The 16,176-nt window shown below is 45.9% G+C and overlaps 1 protein-coding gene across 3 annotated transcripts in view; it reads left to right on the top strand.

Annotated features, from left to right (window-relative positions):
• The first annotated feature begins 14,978 nt into the window (after window positions 1-14,978).
• The window catches only part of LOC118715399 (ubiquitin-conjugating enzyme E2 E2), a 205,353-nt gene continuing 204,155 nt past the window's right edge, over window positions 14,979-16,176 (top strand). For all 3 annotated transcript variants that reach the window (XM_036431599.2, XM_036431601.2, XM_036431600.2), the window contains exon 1: window positions 14,979-15,140. The gene's annotated coding sequence lies outside the window, so the exon portion shown is untranslated. The remainder of the gene's footprint in view (window positions 15,141-16,176) is intronic.

Raw genomic sequence — 16,176 nt, forward strand, 5'->3', positions numbered from 1 at the left:
TACAAAAATTAATTGTATCTCTGTCTGCTAGCAATGAACTATGAGAAAGTTAAATCAAGAAAACAATTCCTTCACAATAACAACAAAGAGAATAAAATGCTTAGGAATACATTTAACAGAAGAGATGTAAGACTTGTACAGTGAAAACTGTAACACATCATTGAAAGAAATTAAAGACCTACATTCATGGGAAGACATTTCATGGTCATGGATTGGAAGACTAAATATTGTCAAGATGATCGATAAATTCAATGTAATCCTTCTTATCAAAATCTTTCCAGAGAGACTGGAAAAATGAGTATCTCTGTTAGCTGCTCCCCTCACTGTTGTGGGACCCAGGGACAAGGGTACAAGTGGAAGTCCCAGTCACAGCCTGCTGTCTTCAGTTCCCATCCCCCTTCCCCTGTCTCACATTGATGGGGGAGGGAGGGAGAGAGGGAGTCTGTGTGTGTGTGTGTGTGTGTGTGTGTGTGTGTGTGTGTGTGTCTTAGCCCTGTCACAACTAGCTTCCCCTTGACCACTCCTTTAGCCTAGGGGTGCGCACACTAGACACATAGGTAGTTTGCTTTCAGGAGGACAGACTCAGGACAGAGGTTGAAGCAGTTGCTACCGTGTTTCCCCGAAAATAAGACATCCTCCAAAAATAAGACCTAATGCATGGAAAAATAAGACATCCCCTGAAAATAAGACCTAGCACAACTTTGGAAGAAAAAATTAATATAAGACACTGTCTTATTTTCGGGGAAACAGGGTAGTAAAAAGCTCTCTCAGAGCTATTTGGGCGAGGAATTTTGCAGTTCTTTTTACCAGAGGCATGGGCTCCAGATAGTCATATCCCCTTAGCCCCACAGACTACTCAGAAGGGAGCCAGAGGAGTCCTTCAAAGCAATGCTTCTGAAACTTCCCTATGCAAACAAATCACTGGGATCTTGTTACAGTGTAGATGTAGCAGGTCTGAGGTAGAGCCTGATGGTCTGCATTTCTAACAAGCTTCCAGCTGATGCTCTCCTGCTGCTGTGTGGGCTACACTTGAGGAGCAAAGCTGTAAGGCAGTGGCCCAGTTCAGGAGCCACACTGAGCTGGTCTAAGGGCAGAACTCAGTAAAGGAAGGGGAGTGACATCTAAGGGAGTGAAAGGTTGCTTTAGAATTCCCAACCCTTCGCCACCTAGGACTGAGCACATTGGCAATGGCTGGTTGAGGGCCAACAGTATTTGCAGTTCTGGTCATGAGGAGCTCATTGTCTAATGGGAAAGTTAGACATAAATATATAATTGTAAGACATGGTATAAAGAGAATTGTAGGTGAAAATATGAGGCACATAGGTGACACAGCAGAGGTGAGTACTGGCTGAGCAGAGCATAGTGGGCGGAACAGGACTCCATAGACAACATAGAGAGGAAGGCAAAGGAAATGAGGTATCTGTGACAGACTGTAAATTTCAAAGATGGTTACAGCAGTATCTACAGTCTCACAGAACCCTATAGAAACTTTTCACTCCTCTATCAAGCGGTGAAGTCTAATTCCCTTCTCCGTGAATCTGGGTGGATTTGTGTTGGCTTCCTTGAATACAATGCGAAGAAATGACACAGTGTGACTTATGGGGCTAGATTAGAAAAGATGATGTAGTTTTGGTCTGGTTTTCTTTGGAATCCAGCCACCATACTCTGAAGAAGCCAAGAAGCCCAGGGAAAGTCCTGGTCATGAGAAACTAAGGTCCCTGCTCAGGACTCCCATTGAGTCCCTCTCTGACAGCCAACAGCACCAACACATGCTGGTCTTACAGGCTCTAGTTAGACCACTCCAGGTGACACAGGGAAGCAGAGATAAGCCTTCCTATCCAGCCTTGACCAAATTTCAGGTTCATGAGCAAACTAAATGATTACTGTTGTTTAAACTACCAACTCCTGCAGTGGTGTTAGGGAGCAAAAAGATTCCAGGAATAATACCTAAAGGTAAAGAAGCATGAGACAATCTGGTATTTTAAAATATGAAACAAATAAGGGCATGTTTATATATAACTAAGCTATTCGAAATTAGAACATAAAAATATGGGAAATATTGGGGAAGTTGACTTCGTGATGTGGAGGATAAAAAGCTTAGTAAACAAACCATCAGTAGTGTAAATGAAATGAAGTTGTATTGTATTGTCTACCCTGATTGGATTATTATTCATGCCTCTGCCAGAAATGTTCTAGCTAACAATGTACATGTATTTATATAACAAAGTTTTCTTGCTGAAAAAAAGTATTCTTATTGGAAAGAAAATACTAATAATCTGCTATTGTGCATACTTTATAGATTACACCCAGGTTGGCAATTTCTAAAAGGAATCAGTTTATAGTTTTACCACCCAAATGAAAGCAAGATATAATTCCAAAAACAAATTTTAAAATCCCACCTAAATTACTCTTCTACAAGGGATATGAAACAAAAGTACATAATTCTGCCCTAACTGGTTTGTCTCAGTGGATAGAGCGTCAGCCTGCGGACTGAAGGGTTCCAGTTTCGATTCCAGTCAAGGGCATGTATCTTGGCTATGGGCACATCCCCAGTAGGGGGTGTGCAGGAGGCTGCTGATCGATATTTTTAACTCTCTATCCTTCTCCCTTCCTCTAAAATGAATTAAATTTTTTTAAACACCTAATTCTTACCTTCCATCAATACCTTTGTTTCTCCCCTTGAACACATTTCTAAGAGAACTGATTAAGAACTTCTGAAATGGGTAAAACTATTCTTTCATGCTGACAACCTTGTTTTCCATAGGCCCAAGGAGTAGTGGTGCATGCTAATTTGAGAGATAAAGATTTAGAAAGTTAGAATTGACTTGCCAAGATTGTTTTCTAGGCTGTGGGTCTCCTGAAAACAAATTTTTAAAGTTCTTTTGACCCTAATCTAATGTATAGCTAAAAAGCAATATCCCATGCAGCAAGGGCATTCAAATTACATTTAGGAGTTTGGAACCAGAATTTCTGGGATGGAGATAACAGGTGACAAATAGCTGCCTTCCATTCTCAGCTAAACTGACTCCTCCTGGAATATTGTGTTCAGCAACTCACGCCAAATTTTAAGAGAAACACAGACAAGTTATAGAGTGTGAAATAAATGGCGAGGGAACACAAACTTGTGTCACATGAGGGATAAAAGAAGAAAAGGGTATGTTTGCTTCAGGGCGGAGACAACTGGAGGCAGGTGTTAGCCCTTTTTTTAAAAAAAAAACAAAAAAAACAAAAAAAAACAACAACAACAATGAAAGCTGAAACCGGTTTGGCTCAGTGGATAGAGCATCGGCCTGCGGACTGAAGGGTCCTGGGTTTGATTCTGGTCAAGAGCATGTGCCTTGGTTGCAGGCACGTCCCCGGTGGAGGGTGTGCAGGAGGCAGCTGATCGATGATTCTCTTTCATCGATGTTTCTAGCTCTCTATCACTCTCTCTTCCTCTCTGTAAAAAATCAATAAAATATATATATTTTTAAAATAAAATAAAATAAAAAAACAATGAAAGAACTTTCTTGCAGTGGAGCTGTTAGCATTATTCTGTATCCCTTAAAAGCATGATGAGAAAGGACCTGGAGGCAATTTAGGATGGAGGAAATCAAAACTGCCCAAAGAGAGAGTCAGCTATCAGAGGAAGTAGGAGATCCCATCACTGGAGACATTTAAGCAAATTATTTTGAAAGAATTCTAAATCAGAAAGTGGTTGGATTGGGCATCCTACACCGTTTTTTCCATGATAGCCATGAGCTTTGAATGCCTTTGAGTCCCTCGTACCGTCACCTCTGAGGTGCTCCTACACGTGCTCAGGATCCAGCCCATTCTTTCTACTTCTGGCTCCTGTCAGTGATGACATTTTCTGAAGCCTCCAAAGCCTATGAAATCCCAGAGGTAATTTGCTGTCTACCTGTGATGGCCCCAAATAGCTCTCTGCCAATGCCTCTCTAGGCAAGAGCTTCTCCACTCTGCCAAGTCATTGTGTTCTGGTCCCATCTCCCCTGTCCTGTCAGCTCGCTCATCACAGCAATACCTGACTTCCTTCCCTTGCTTATGTTACACTGTGCATTGTTAAGCCAGGACACCCTAACGTCAGACAGATTTTATGGGCAAGTAGCTATTCATTCTTAGTCATAGATTTTCTTCCCCTTGGACTTAACTGAAAGTCTGCAGGGATTAAGTTGGAATAATCAGGAACCAACAGAGTTTGTGTGCTCAAAAGTGCTTTTATCCAGAGTGATGTGTTCATTGTCCTTTAAGAAATTTTCCAAGCCTCCCCATCTCTTTTTTTCCTTAAGGTCAATTCTTCTCAGGACACTCATTGGTCCTCATTCAAATATCCCTGCTCCTCCCTAAGAGCTCACTCTACCACTCTCATAAATACCTCATATTCTGGATTCTAGGGTGAGATGGGTTAGACCAGTGGTTGGCAAACTCATTAGTCAACAGAGCCAAATATCAACAGTACAATGATAGGAATTTATTTTGAGAGCCCAATTTTTTAAACTTAAACTTCTTCTAATGCCACTTCTTCAAAATAGACTTGCTCAGGCCATGGTATTTTGTGGAAGAGCCACATTCAAGGGGCCAAAGAGCTGCATGTGGCTCACGAGCCACAGTTTGCCAACCACGGGGTTAGATTCAACTGTGGCCCTATCTCAGTGGTCCTCAAACTTTTTAAAGTGGGGGCCAGATCATGGTCCCTCAGAGAGCTGGAGGGCCGGACTATATGAACTACTAATTCCTACTGTAACACCTCGGCTGCGCTCACTGCCCAAAAAACCTGGCGGGCCGGATCAGACTCCTCTGCGGGCCACATGTGGCCCGCGGGCCATAGTTTGAAGACGCCTGCATCTTCTTCACTCTCTTCCATCTTCCCTGACCCTATATGATTCTGTGACTGAGGGATGAAAGCAAAGAGTGAAGAAAATAAAGAGAATGTGGAAGGGGAAGGAAAAATAACTAAGTGGTGTGTGTGGCTTAATTACAATTCTTAAGTAGCTTTAAAAATTCTATATGATGTTTACACTACTAAATTGTGTGACTGAAAGAAATACTCATGTAATTTAGCAGTAATAATGTGGTTGATTCGTCATATATTCTAAGATTTCACTGATGAAAATCTAGTCTATATATTGGGGAAAGGGGGAATCTAGCAGTTGGTTAACAGTATTTGCAAAACAATTTTTATTACTCAATGTTTACTATACATTTTTAGAGTCAATTTAAGAATAAATTGTATATATGCTACATAGAGATATTTATTAGTTGTACTGGTTAATGATGCGGATTTTTTTCAGTAGATGGGATTCCACATATGTTGATTAACTGGTCAATAATTAATCTGCATTATGAACCAGTTAATGATTAATCCACATTACTAACCAGTTAATGATTAATACTGGTTCATAATGCAGATTAACCATTAACCATTTCATAAGGATTAACCGCTAACTGGTTAATAATTCAGATTTTGTGATCAAAGAAAACACGGTAATTTCAAGAGAAACATCAAAAGTGCTTTATTCAAAGTAATCTCCATCCCTACCTAGCACTTTTCTTCAAAATAATTAATTAAAACTTCCCACAAATGCTCTTTTTTGGCACAAAATTTGACATTTTTAAGCGTAAAAATATCTATGATGTGGAACACCTTCAGAAAATTTGTCATATGAAGTTTTGAAGCTTGTTATCAATACAACAAAATAGCATACATATCAAATCACATACTTCTCAACATACGTGTAACTGCATCTAATGAAAAAAATCCGCATTATTAACCGGTATAACTACCAAGTGTCTCTATCTATTAATACTCTACAATCCAGGAGTTAAAAAGCTTGTTGTATCTTTGGCAAAGTTATGCTGAGGATAGATGGAGGGGTGGGTATATGTCTGCCAAATAGGAAAATGACTTTAGCTATTCCATCTTCATCTTCCTTAGCAGTGTGTAACTCTTTGGTATGCAGTTTTGGAACACATTAGGGGAGAAAAGGAAGCAAATGTTCGAATTCTTATGTATTCTTCAGAGCATACTTCAGTGGGCCTCTTTCTATTACTTTCAAGAGAGAGAGAACAATCTTAGGCATTAATAAGAAAGATAGGCAGTGCCCTCGGAGGTCCCAAATCTGTCTCTTGCTTCAACGTGTTTGGATGGAACAGACCCAGGGACGCCCCTTTTTTCAGCCTGCCCCTTTTTTCAGCCTGCCCCTTTTTCCAGCCTCTGGCCACTCTCCTGCATCCTATCCAGTCAACACCTTCAGAAACACCTTCGGTACTTAACTCCTTATTGCCCAATAACCAAATTCGTCAGAATTACTCCACCGAGGTGAAGGCTACAGCCAACCGCCTGGCCAGCCTGCATCTGCGGGCCTTGCACACCTACCTCTCTCTGAGCTGCTTTTTTACCTCAAGGATGTGGCTCTTGAAGGCGTGGGCCATTTCTTCCATCAGTTGGTGGAAAAGCTGAGCACTCCGTGTGTCTCTTATAGATGCAAAACCAGCGCAGTGGCCGCATTCTCTTCCAGTGCTGAAACCTCCCAGGATGAACGGGCAAAACTCAGGCTGTCATGGAAGCCACCTGGGCCTTGGAGAGGAACCTGAGCTAGGCCCTTGTGGAGCTGCAGGCCCTGGGTTCTGCCTGCACTGACCCTCATCTCTGTGACCTCCTGGAGAACCACTTCCGGGGTGAGCAGATGAGACTCATCAAGAAAATGGGCCACACCTGGCTCACCGCAGGCTGGCGGGCCTCCAGGCTGGGCTGGGCGAGTATCTCTTCCAGAGACTCACCCTCAAGCACGATCAGGAGCCCAGAGGCCATTGAGGGGCCCCTCTGCATTCCCCTGGTGTCTGGCTTTTGCCTGAGCCTCTCTCCAAAACCACTAGCCATTCTTTTAACCACCCTAAAGCCCTCTCCCATGCATTGGACCAAATGAAACAATAAAGCTGTTTGCAGCGATAGATAGATAGATAGATAGATAGATAGACAGATAAAAATTAAAAAAGAAAGAAAGCTAATACTCTGCTCTCTCCAAGCCTCCCAAGAAAAACTCAGGCATTTGTTTTGACTCTCTGAGGCCAGTCTAAAGAAAGTTTGGTACAGGATGGGCTTGAACATATTCACTATTAAGCACAGGGAAGCATTAGCAGCAGGATATCAGCCATGATCAAAGCACAAAGTTTATAGCCTGGGTTAAAGTGGGGGTGTTGAACAACAGTATGAGCGAAGGAGGTCATTCAAGTTAGCAATTCCGTGGCACATATTCTGGTACACACAGAAGTCTAGTGTCCAACTACATTCCAGAATGTGGAGTTCTGATCACAAATGGTCAAGGGAGTATGCAACTTTGGAGATGACTGGCTTGGACCACTCTTCAAGAAAGAACTTGTCTATCGGATGCAAGCTTTGTTAGCTGACAGCGGTAAGTGCTTCGGGACCCGTCTTAGCTTTTGAACCAAGGGCATGCTCTTCTTAGTCAGTCTCGGCAAATAGCCAGTCATAATGGAAAAGTAGGATCTGGCCATTTCTGCTCAAGGTGAGACCCCTTTATATAAGGGGAGTCTTTGTGCTGGAGCTTTTTGTTAGGCTAGGCGAGACTTCCTCAGAGTTGTACTGTAGTCTGAGGTTCTGTCTACCCCATCCTCCTTCCTGTCTCTCTCTTTGCACATGTGTCAAACCTTTACTGTAGCCTGAAGGATTTTCCTGCCTATGCCTGCCCCCCTTCCTTTTTCTTTCATGGGTAAACAGATAAATCTCTTGCGCTCCTAACTTCATCTGGGTCTGCTTCCTGGAAGACACAAGGAATACAGCTGGGATACAGTATTCCAGGATGCAACCTGAGGACCAGGCCAATAAGATAAACCACTAACTGGGAGGGCCTCAACCCTGGGTTCTCTGGTGATGCTACCATTTCATCTGACCCTGGTTTGCATATTAATCTCAGAGAGCCCAAATGAATGGTTACCTATAGGTTCTTCATAGTAGACCCTGGTCAATAGAAAAATAAGATGAATAGGCCATCAATGAAAGTAGATGAGTCTTTATTCTTCTTCATTCACAGAAAGTGCGCCTTCCCATGAATATGTGAATTCAGTCAAACCTCACTTCCCGAATGTCTCCCATCGGGAACAACTCAGTTCTCTTGACCAAGTTGTTCACAGAGAAAAATGTCTCCCTTGTGGACTTAAACTTCAGTTTTTGAACAGGCAACCCTTTCATGCTGGTACCTCAGCATGACAAAAAAAAGTTTGGAAGGAAGCAAGCTAAGGAGAAAATGCTTTTGTTTTCTGGCAAAATGGAGCATTAGCACCATTTTAAAACATAAAGAGGCCATCAAGAGTGCTAATGTTGCTAAGGGTATGAAAGTGCTCACAAAGCAGCAATCACAGACAATTGAATAGGTAGGAGAACTGATGTTGATTGGGTAAAGGAAAAGCAGTTAGCTGGTGGTAGCATTTCAGAGGCAGTGATATATATGAAAAGTCCCTTTAAGGCTAGTAGGGGGTGGTTCTATAAATTTAAGAAAATAAGTGTTTATTTATAAACTGGGCAGTACATTAGACATGAACTGTCTATAAGAAAGGTTGAAACAGGGAATCACTTGGGGGTCTGGAGCGGATTAATTCAATTCACATTATTTCTAATGGGGAAAAATAATTCCATTTTCAAACAAATCACTTCTCAAACAGCCTTCTGGAATGAATTAAGTTCGAGACATGAGGCTCCACTGTATACTAAAACCATTAAATTATACATTTAAAATTGGTGAGTTGTGTTATATCTCAATAAAGCTGTTATAAAAAAATCTATACATTTCCAAATATAGACAGGAGTAGTAAGATGACTACTCTCATTCTGAAGTGTGGTCAGAGATAAATAAGCATTGCCTCTATTCCTGGGTAGCTTACAGCAAAGAGGGGGACAGGCTTTTAAACAGTATAGACATCCTTCGGTGAATGACAGGAGACTATTTGCAAAAAAAAAAAAAGAAGTGGCAAACTTAAGTGAGAGAATAACTCCTAGGCTTGAGAGTGACATCAGAAAGAATAGCAACTCATACTTCTATGGTACTAGTTTTGTTTCAAGTCCTTTATGTGTATGAGCTCATTTAATTATCTCTCATATACTATATATCGATAAGTATTGGCTATTAAAATAAGCCTTGTTTGTAGATGAGGAATTTGAGTCACTAAGAAATTAAGTAACTTGTCCATCATCACAGTAAGGACGAAAGAGAGCCAGGATCATGAATCCAGATATCCCAGTTTCACAGCATCTCTGTGCTGCCTAAGAAAGGTGTGAATTAGGGCAAGGCTTTCCCTCTTTCTGATTTTACTTGTTTCCCTAAGTTTAAGATATTTTTATGCATTATATTAATAACAACATCTACACTGATAAAAGAGTAAGAAGCAAATTGGCCATACTGTAGTGATGCCCACTAGCCAATCAAGAGTGAGCAGGCTAATTAACCCAACAAAGATGGTGGGTTAATTTGCATATGTAGGTGCAAAGCAGCCGCGGGTGGGATGGGACACTTCTGTCACCACAGGGCAGCGTGGGAAGGTGGAAAGGTGGCTCCAAACCTGAGACAAAAGGTGGCTCCAGCCAGAGCGAAGGCAGTGCCGGCAGCCAGGGGAAGGAAGGCCCATTCGTGCATGAATCTTCATGCATCGGGCCTCTAGTAATGACTATAATAAAAAAAAAAAAAAACCTTATCTACAACCTCACTGCTGAACAAAGATCTGAACTCTCACAAGTCATTATTCTTTCCTTTGTTCTGAAAAGCATCTTTTTCTGAGCAGATGCTTCCTTTCTTACTCCTACGGGGCCCAAAGTTGGCCTCTCTGAACCATGCTTCTTCTTTTCCATTTCTAGCCTCTGCTTTCTCTTCAGACCTTTTCCCCATAACTAAGCATCTACTTATCCCCTCTGTGCTTCTGGGCGGCTGGATCCAATAGCCCCTTTCAGGAGTAAGACTCTGCTCTACGGAAACATCTTTGATGCATAGAGGACTCGAGGAGGGAACTTCATCACTAGAGAACAGAAAGCATGTATATTAATTACCTGCTGCGGCATAACAAATTATCCTTCAAACTCTGCAGCTGGAAATAACAAACATTTATTATCTCAAGGTTCAACGGTGGCTTAGCTGGGCGTTTCTGGCTCAGGGTCTTTCATGAGGTTGCACCAAAGAAGCCAAGCAGGTTTCTATCCTCGGGAGGCTTGGCTGAGGTGGAATGACCTGTTTTCCAAGCTCACTCATGTGGTTGTTAGTGGGAGACCTCAGTTCCCACCCACACAGGCCTCTCCGTGTGGCTGCTCACGTGATGGTCGCTAGCTTCGGAAGTGCTGTTCTATCCCTTTTTAGTATTATGCTAACCCTGGTATGATGTGGGAGGGGACGACACCAGGGAATGAATACCAGGGAGCAAGGATGCTTGGGACCATCCTAGAGACTAACTGCCATGGGGCAGAGGTTAGGGGAAAGAGGAGCAGTCGGTTCTGTGTTTGCATCTCAGTTTAAGCAATCGGCGCCCCTGATATTTTGCAGTTTGCAACATATACAATTGTACATAACAGCATAGGTAGTCCCTGATCAAGTGTTGGAAGTCTGGGTATTTGTCCTCAGCACTCTTCCATTTCCCATTAGGAATTCATTTATGCATTTTTGCAACAAACCTTTGTTAAGCACCTGGTGCCTGCCTCCTTGTTGGTAGGTAATTCTTGGATCTTGGTTCTGTCAGAGCTTTAAATTTTCCCACATGGGTGTTGCCCTTCTTACGTTTCTATGACATTCAGAGTAACCACAGGGTTTCCGAAACCGCCCTTCTCAAGCCAGGCTATAAGCAAGTGATTGTTGTCTTTCATTCTCTTCTCTCAGGGTCTTAGTCTTTGGTACATTGAACGTAATGTGATATTTTCTCCAGGGGGTACAAACCAAATATTTAACAATCCCCGATGATTGGGTGTCTAACAAGAATAAAAGCTGCCTAAACAAGCAGCAGCTCTAACAGTATGATGAGTTTTTGCTGAAATCTAGCCCAGTTATCTTCAGAGAAATCTTTTCTATTGCTCTTCCAGTCAAACTTAACTGACTGTGACTCTACCTCTTCATGAAATTGGCAATAACAAAGTTATAAGAAGCCTCCTGCTCCCACCCCCCCAAAAAAATCCTATTTGCCAATTTTAGGGGAGAAAGTGTAGGCTCTAAATTAAAGCTCAGAAATAAGAAGTACAGGAAAGGAGAGAGTGAACTCATGATGATAGATTGTTGGACCAGAGCAGGAAGTACAAGGAAGGTGAGCTGTTTGCTTTGGAGACTAAATTTGGGTCTCAGGGGAAAGGAATTGAGAAAAAGCAAGTAAAATATATGTTTGTTAGCACTGGCTCATGCTAACGTGTCCTGAAGTTCACAGACTCCCGAGCCAAACTGCTGATTTCAAATCTCAGCTCTGCTATTCTCTAGCTAGCGGCATCCCTGTGGGTAAGGAATTTAATCTCTGCACTTCAGTGTTCTCATCGGTACAGCAAGGCCAATGGAATGAAAGAGACCTTATGGATGTCTGTGAGCTAGTATATGTAAAGTGCTAGAACTCAGCCTGGTACAAATGAAAAGCAAAGTAAATGCTAATTATTCTTATTGAAGAAATGAAAACAGTGTTTATTATTGCCATCAACTTGAAAGAAGTCAATTTCTTTCACTCAGCCAGTATTTATTAAATATATATACCAAGGAACCCCAGCCAAAAAAGATCCTTGCTCTCAACATGCTTATATGTGGAGGCAGGAAAGAGGGAGAAGTCGGGAGAAGGGACAACTACAATAAACAAATAAGAAAGAAATTTAGTATGTCAGATTTATCATGATGATCATGAAAAAAATAAATAAAGCAAAGGAGGGGGACAGGAAGTGCTGTGGGGAGGGGTGGGAGGGGAGAATGTTCTAGAGATAGAAAATTACAAGTCACAAGTCTCGAGGCAGAGCAATGTTTGGTGGGTTCTCTAACAGCAAGGAGGCTAGCTGGCTGGAGGGAGATGAGGATAGGATGAAGTTGTACAGCCACGAGGTCCGAGGAGTCCTGGTTGGGAATGGTGGGCAGATCAGTCAGGGCCATGCAGCCATTGTCAGGACTTTGGCTGCTGCTCTAGGATGAGAAGACACTGGAGGTCCTGCTGAGAGACCTATGTTCCATAGGATCACTCAGACTGCTCCGTGTGGGGATGAGGGAGCGAGGGTGTACGGTGGGTGGGGAGTGGATAGGGGAAGAAAGAAAATCAGGCAGGAAATCATTGAGAGCTGGTGGTGGCTTAGGCCAGGGCAGTGGACAGCAAACCGAGGATCACGAGCCACATGCGGCTCTTTGGCCCCTTGAGTGTGGCTCTTCCACAAAATACCATGTGCCGGCGGGCACGTACATGAGATTGAAACTTCGTGGCCCATGCACAGAAGTCGGTTTTCAGCTCTCAAAAGAAATTTCAATCGTTGTACTGTTGATATTTGGCTCTGTTGACTAATGAGTTTGTCAGCCACTGGACCAGGGTATTAATTGGAGGGAGAGTGGTGGGAGGAAGTGGGTACTTTCAGGATATGTTTTTGAAAGCAGAGTTAACAGCATTTGCTGATGAATTGGATGTCCTGTATAAAACAAAGAGAAGGGTCAAGGACACGGGGTTTCCTCTTTTCCTCAATGCCATATCTTAACCATCTAGAGTCTAGATTCTAGACAGTGTCTGTTACTCAATATATTGTCCTTGAACCAATGAAAAAGGTAGCTCTGATTTGTAGTGTACCTTCTTAAACTCAGTAAAAGAGGTTAATTTCATTCACTCAGGCATATAGCGGTTAAGACGTCTCCAGATAAATGAAGTACTGTAGCAACCACAGCTTCAGTATTGAAGCAGGGAAACTGTTCCAATCCTTCTTCATAAAGTTGGAAGCTGACCTCGCTGGCATCCCTGGCCCCCAGCCGCCAGTGACCAGGACTAAAAAGCAACTTTGATATTTTCTGTAACAGAAGAGAACTTCCTTATGAAATATTCATTGTGAACGAGCAAAAACCAACGGGATATATATACCTAAGAGAATACGTAGAAGCAGTTTATGTGGAGAAAAGCATGGAGACCTAGGAAAGGGGGATTCAGTCATTTATCCCTACCAAACAGTTGCAAAACATATTGAAACACGATCACTGAAATGAAAATATTAATGTGTAAAGGTTTCATGAGGTAAAATAAAGTATGCACTTTATTTTAGGCAGTCTATGAAATTCTCAATTTTGGACACATTTGAAATATGAAAAAACAAACTTGGTGTGTTGTGTCATGTTTTCCTACTAATATATGGTACCATGTGAGAGGATAGGGGGCCATACAATTGATGATGATCCCAGGATATGCAAATTTCTAATCCTCCAATATATATTTTAGAATTCAAGGAAAATGGGGCCTGTTCACAACCTTGAGCAATGCATCAAAGTGATACACAGGAGCGCACCTACTTATTGCTCAGTGTTATTTATGGAGGCTGGAAGCCAATCCTTGTTTTTGGCAATTTCCAGGAATATTATAAAGTGACAGTCAATTCTTTTTTTTAAAATATATTTTATTGATTTTGTACAGAGAGGAAGGGAGAGAGATAGAGAGTCAGAAACATCGATGAGAGAGAGTCATCGATCAGCTGCCTCTTGCACACCCCCCACTGGGGATATGCCCGCAACCAAAGCACATGCCCTTGACCGGAATCGAACCCGGGACCCTTCAGTCCCCAAGCCGACGCTCTATCCATTGAGCCAAACCGGTCCTGGCGACAGTCAATTCTTGAAGAAGGCATTTGACAAGAGGGTTTTCAGTTCCCGACATATACATGGATCTTGACTTGCTCCCTTCTGCCCCTGGGGTATTGCTGCACTGACTTCAGTAGGCTGCTTGTGCTGTGGTGGACTCTGCGGGGCTGACTTCAGCCCTGTCTGGGCAGTGCACGCACAGTGACAGCTCTTTCCATACAGGACAGGGTTGGCAGCAGCCTTAGCCCTCAGCTGGCAAGAGGAGCTGGGGTGGGGGAACTTTTGTGGAAGCTGAGTTTGCAATGCAGGGGTAGTGTGTGTGTGTGTGTGTGTGTGTGTGTGTGTGTGTGTGTGTTTAAATGGTTATTTGGGGGTGAAGATTCTAGGGAAACTTAACATTCTCTGGGTCACCCACAGAACTGCTGCTGTTCCCATACTTTTCAACTGGGCATTAGGCAGCTTTCCATTCCCACTGTTAGTGTGCTCTCTTCCCCCCCCCCTCCCCCACTTCCCACCCCCAACATCCTAAGGCTAAATGGCTACTGTGGTCCATTCTGGGCCAGGCTCAGGCCAAAGGCAGAGGGACCTTCGTGTTGTGCAGTGCAGGGTGCAGAGAGACAGGGCTCATCCTGGGCGAACTTCCCAGGCCGGTGCGAAGTTTTCTCTCATCTCGGGTGCATGTGGGCTCAGCGTGTTCACAGAGTCAGACCCTGCAGCCACTCTGGGCCAGTGTGCAGCCGCGGGCTGCAGGGGATCGGGGTGCAAAACTCCCACGCCCGGCCAGCGCGTCCCTTTAATGCGCGTGTCCGTCAAGGTCCCCGCGTCCCCTCCCTCGAGCCGCCCCGTCGGCCTCGGTGTCCCTCACCCCTCCCGGCCCCTGCCGGCCCTTGAACGTGGGACGCCCCTCGCCCACCCCGGCCGCCCGCCCGCAGGACTCTGCTGTCACTTTACTTTTCCCTGCCACCTCCCAGCCCCCGCCCCCCCCCGCCCGCCCCGCGCGCGCGCTCGCCCCGCCCCCCGCGCACGCGCACGCGCTGGCCCCGCCCCTCGCGGTCGCGCGCCGGGCAGAGGAGGGCGGGGCGGCCAGGGGGGGGGGGCCGGCGGGAGGCGCGCGCGCGGCGCGGCCGACGTGGGGCTCGCGCTCTCGCGGTCTCTCCCGGGCAGGCGCGCGGGCACGCGCACTGGCGGGCGGGCGCGCGCGCGGACGGCCGGGCGGAGGCGGCGGCAGCGGCTCTCTCGGAGGCGGCGGTGGCTTCACTTTCCAGGACTCCGGGGGCGACCACCGCGGCAGCGCGGGGCGGGCGGGCAGCGGCCTCGGGAGCCGGAGGAGCTGAGCTGGGACGGCTGGCGGCGGCGGCGGCAGCGCGGAGGGTGAGTCCGGGCGGGCGCGACCGCGGCGGGGACAGGCGTGGCCGGGCGGTCCGGTGCGTGGTCCGGGCTCCCGGTGACTGGACGGTCTGCGGGGACAACCAAGGACTCGGGGCCTCCCTTGCCTTCTCCTCCTCCTCCTCCCCACGCCTCCGCCGCGCTCTCTCCCCCCCCCCCCCACGCCCCGCGCCTGGGATCTAGCCCGCGACCAGCGCGGCGCCCCCCCTCCCCTCAGGTATTCGCTCTGCTCGCATCGGAGGGCCTCCCCCATCCCCCGTTGGGCGTCCTCTCTTTGGCGAGCGACCCCCCACCTCCCCTCCACGTCGCAGGTCTCTCCGATCGCGCCGATCGCGCCCCAGTTCCTTCCCTGCCCGCTCCCCCGCGTGCCCATGCCCCGCGCCCCCTCCCTCCAGCCTCCCTCCTGCCCCGGTTTCTCGCCCTTTCCACCCCTCCCCCCTCCTTCCCTTCCCTTCCACCTCTGGCCCCCCCTCCCTTGGGCTCTCCCCACCCCCTCCCTACCCATCTTCTGCCCTCTTCTGTTCTCAGTTCCCCATCCTTCGCCACCCTTCCAGCAGCCCCTTCCCGTCTCTCCCAGCCGCATCCTGGAACTAAGTCTTTGCAGGAAAAAAAGTACAGGATAAATGTCACGGTGGAAAGTGCCCGGCTGGCTCTTCTGCTATTTTCCCCTAATTGCATAATTGCCGCACATGGTGTCCCTCCTGGCCGCCGCCGCACCCCCGAGGGCCTCCCCGGGAGGACCTTGGGGGGTGGGAGCGGGGGTGGGGGTGGGGGTTATGTGTGTTGTGTGTGCACTGGTGTGGAGTGTGTGTTGTATCGGTCTTTTGTGAAGCCCAGCGCTTGTCACATTTTGGAGCTGGAGCCCATTCTCTCCCTCCCCCCGCCCCCCCCCCTTCTCTGCAGCCCCCACTGGCCTGGTTGGAAACTAGAATCCTTCTGCACACTCCCCCCCCCCCCAACCCGTCCCCACCCCCTCTTCTCCCTCTCTCTTCTCTCATAATGTTTTGATCCTTTTGCCCTT

The sequence above is a fragment of the Pipistrellus kuhlii genome, unplaced genomic scaffold (genome assembly GCF_014108245.1).
Source record: "Pipistrellus kuhlii isolate mPipKuh1 unplaced genomic scaffold, mPipKuh1.p scaffold_m20_p_11, whole genome shotgun sequence".
NCBI classification, from domain to species: Eukaryota; Metazoa; Chordata; class Mammalia; order Chiroptera; family Vespertilionidae; genus Pipistrellus; species Pipistrellus kuhlii.